The following is a 3,848-nucleotide window of genomic DNA, read 5'->3' on the forward strand; positions in this document are numbered from 1 at the left end:
CGCCCGCAGCGGAGTCAAAATGGCGTCTCGTCCCGCTCCCCGGGGTCCCGCGGCGGTGGCTCGGCCTGGCCCTTCCCCCGCGCCCTGTCCGGCGGGGCAGCCCCCGTGCCCGGGAGCCGGGCCGGACCCTGCATTATACTCCGTGTGTGTGTATATACCTGTATGTGCACGCAGTGTGCTGATGTACACGCACGTGTGGGTGGACGTGCCTGGTGTGTGTGGATGCATACGCGGGCTTCTGGATGTATACGTGCGTGGTGTGTGTGGGTGTATACGTGCACTGTACACACGTGGGTGGGGGTGTATGTGTATGTGTGCAGGTGTATGCATATGCTGGTGTGTGCACGCCTGCGCACAGGTGTATGGATGTATGCCCTTATGCATGTGGGTGGATGTGTGCGCGTGCGAATATGTGTGTGGATGTATACATGTATATAGCTACTCCTCACTTAACGTCGTAGTTACCTTCTTGAAAAATGCAACTTTACGTGAAATGACGTTAAACAAATCCAGTTGCGTCACAGTAGCTGTGTGCTAGCCGGCAGCGGGCCAACAACGGTATAACTAAATGTTGCGTGACTTTAAATGCGTGTGTTCTCTAATAGATCAGTGATGTAATAACGAAGCATTAACCTGGATGACATTAAGTGAGGAGAACCTGCACACTTGTGCACTGTGTATACGTGTGTACACACATGTGCATAGCTAGGTATTACGTACACGCCTGCATGTGTGCGGGGGGCACAGCCCTCTGCAGAAGGGACAGCCTTGCAGAAGGGATTTCTGTTTGCCATTTATTGCTAGCTCCTGTGGCCTCATTTTTGTTACAAGGTCACCTCGTGCCCGTGACTGGCCAGGAATTGGGTTTCAGTTTCAGGAAACATAAAAGACTTGTTGTTGTTGCTATGAAAATGAATTAACTCAGTGAATGCACCATCCCTGTGCTACTCGTGGCAGGGTATTCTAGAAATCTTCAGGTATCAGTGCCCTGTGCGCTTCCTTATTATCAAGTTATCCAGGAGACTGGTGGCAGGGTAATGAGAGGTAATTAGTCCTGGGAATCTGAAGGAGGCCAGTGCACCTTGTAGAATAACAGAATCAGGGATGCATCCCTTTTATGAGCAGCTGCTCGCTTCGACAGAGGCTGTGGAAGAACATGCGGTACCGTAACAGGTGGAGAGAGTTTGAACCGGCAGGAACAGCTTCAGTATGAGGAGGGGCTGAAAAGACTCCAAAGCCTTAGCTAGGAAAAGAGGTCATTCAGCAGGGATGGGATAGAGCTCTCTAAAATTGTGAATGGTGTGGGAATAAGGAACGTCTGATTGCTTGCTCTGTCTCATGACATGAGAAATAAGCGGCACCCAACTCAATTGAGTGCAAGTTTTAAACAAATACAAATTATTTTATTTTTTTTAATACGACATGCTTGTGAAACTCATTGCCACAGGACATTGAGGAAGCCACTGACATAATGAGATCCAGAAAGGGTTTAGATAAATTTTATGGAAAGCATTAGTCTGTTACAGCCTATTAAATACAATAGTCAGGGATATCATCTTTGGATCAGAACAACCCTGGAGTTAGGATTGCTGCTAGCTGGAAGGCTGTGATGAAATGGAATGTTTTGTACATAATGTATCTTATGCTCTTTCCTCTGAAGTTCCTGCTGCTTGCAGCTGTTGGGGACAGGATACCGGGCTAGATGGACTTTTGGTCTGATGCAGTATGTCGGTTCTTATTGTTCTTGTGATTTCTGGTTCTCACAGTAAGTGGATCAAAGAAGAGGAGGCTGTTATTCCTCCTCCCTCTGAGCAAGAGCAAATGTTACTTTAAATTATTGTGGGAGACAATCTCAAACAGCCAAGGCAGCAACAATCTTGTCCTCCTGTTACTATCTGCATTTCTTGCATATCTGATGAAACAGCAGAGAAACCTGTTTATATTTAAATGAATTGGGTGTTAGCATTAACACTCGCATGTAACATTTAGAAATACAGCAAGGCATTGGTTTATATTTGCAAAGTTTTCCTTGCAGGTCCTAAGGACCAGAAGAAATTCTTAAACAGAACTTAGTTTCTGCATCATAATTGTGTAGCAATGGGTGGAGTCACAAACAAATTTCATTACCAGGGACTTCTCCTACTTTAATTTAAAAAAAATGATCATTCCAAGTGGTCTTATTTGTTCTAGGCACAGATGTGGGTTTTCCACCCCACATCTCTGGTTCTAGGAAACAGTGTTTAGGGCAGGGTTGGGTAGCTCCCAGCACGGGTGCCAGAGTGTGGCACGCAAAGGCATTTGCTTGGCACTTGCACTTTGGGGCAGACAGCAGGGAAGGGGCCTGGGCTGTGCTGCCACAACAAGTATCAGGCCCCTTATGACTCCGCCGGTGTCTGCTCCTGGCATGCCAACATCTTACATGTCAAGGTTGCGGTGTTTTTGGCACTCTGCCTGAAAACAGTGCTGACCGCTGGTTTAGGGGTTTTTTTCCTGCTCTACAGAAAAATCCAGAGCTGCAGAGTCACATGCATTGGGCTCCTGCATTGGGTACCTGCTTCCTTCCCTCTGCATATTACTAAAGTTCATCTCCATAGTTACCACTGTCTCCTTTAGTTTCTAGATCTAATAAGGAGCCCTGCTCATGTTTGCTTATTATTGAGGCTTCCTTCTGTTCAGCAAGCCCTTTCATGTCAGTTTAATGTTTAGATGCTGACTGACCATGTTGGAGAAAAAAGCATGCATTCATTCCCAAAATGATCAGAGATCTTGGTTCCATATTTTCAGATCTTTAGCATCTTAAACAGCAAGCAACTAAACAGGAATAAGAAGTTTTTGATTGTGTTTTAAGAATACTTGGCCGGTTTCAGGCTGCTGTACATGCTGTATAGGTTCTCCAGGAGATTGCTTTTAGTGTATGCAATTGGTCAGCAAATGTTTATCACTCCCATGGAATATTTAGAAATTTTGGGGCTGAATTCAGAAATCTCAGTTCTGAAATGCTGCTTTGATGACACATGAGAGGTATAGTTTGCTCCTTCATACTCCAGTTCCCAAAGCCACATGGACTACATCTCCCATGATGCAATATTGTCCACCATTTGCCTTCATCAGTAGGGAGGAGAAGATTAGTTGCATTACTGAAATGCATCTCTGATGCCTCACTAGGGAGCCCAGCCAATATGAGGGTGGGAGTTTGAGTTAATCGTTTGGTAGCATTTCAGAACACTTGGGGCTTGGGCAAGAATATTTTCTTGTTTGGGCATTCTGGTTTTTTGGCATACATATTCAATTTCCTAGAGAAAGCAAATACAGAAAGTTTCCTTTTAGCCCAGTGGTGTTCAATCTGCCTGCTCCCATGGGATGAGTGGTGTGGGTCCAGTCCACAGACACACCAGCCCAGCCCCACACGTGGCCTGACCCTCCATGTTGGACACGGCTGCAGAGTGGCTCCACATGCCAGCACAATCTAAGACGCAAGGACCACATCATCTGGCCCGCAGGGTTTCCCACAGCTCCAGTAATTTGGCAGCACGGGCATGGCAATTAACACTGTCACTGCTTCCCCACCACCACATTTCCAGACGCATGGGGTGGCCCACAGGTTAAATGATGCCGTTCTGTGAGCTGGAGGTTGAACACCATTGTTTTGGCCAGACAGTTTTCTGTTAAATTGTTTTAAAGGAAAATGTTGCCTAGCCTTAGTGAAAAGCAAATGAAGGGTTAAATACTAAACTAGTTTCTTTGTTACTGCCTTTCTAGTTACCCTCTGTATCAGGTATGTCACTGAGCTGGTTCCCCGAATGTCTTCTGAAGTGCAGATTTTTCTCCTGGCCCCCCCCCCCCCCCCC

At 46.4% G+C, this 3,848-nt stretch overlaps 1 protein-coding gene across 1 annotated transcript in view; it reads left to right on the forward strand.

Moving 5' to 3' along the window:
* Positions 1-3,848, forward strand: part of CDCA4 (cell division cycle associated 4) — a 15,417-nt gene that overhangs the window by 631 nt on the left and 10,938 nt on the right. The gene's annotated exons all lie outside the window — the stretch shown is intronic.

Source organism: Gavialis gangeticus, unplaced genomic scaffold (genome assembly GCF_001723915.1).
Source record: "Gavialis gangeticus isolate Ggan-Ray unplaced genomic scaffold, GavGan_comp1, whole genome shotgun sequence".
In the NCBI taxonomy this organism is placed as follows: domain Eukaryota; kingdom Metazoa; phylum Chordata; order Crocodylia; family Gavialidae; genus Gavialis; species Gavialis gangeticus.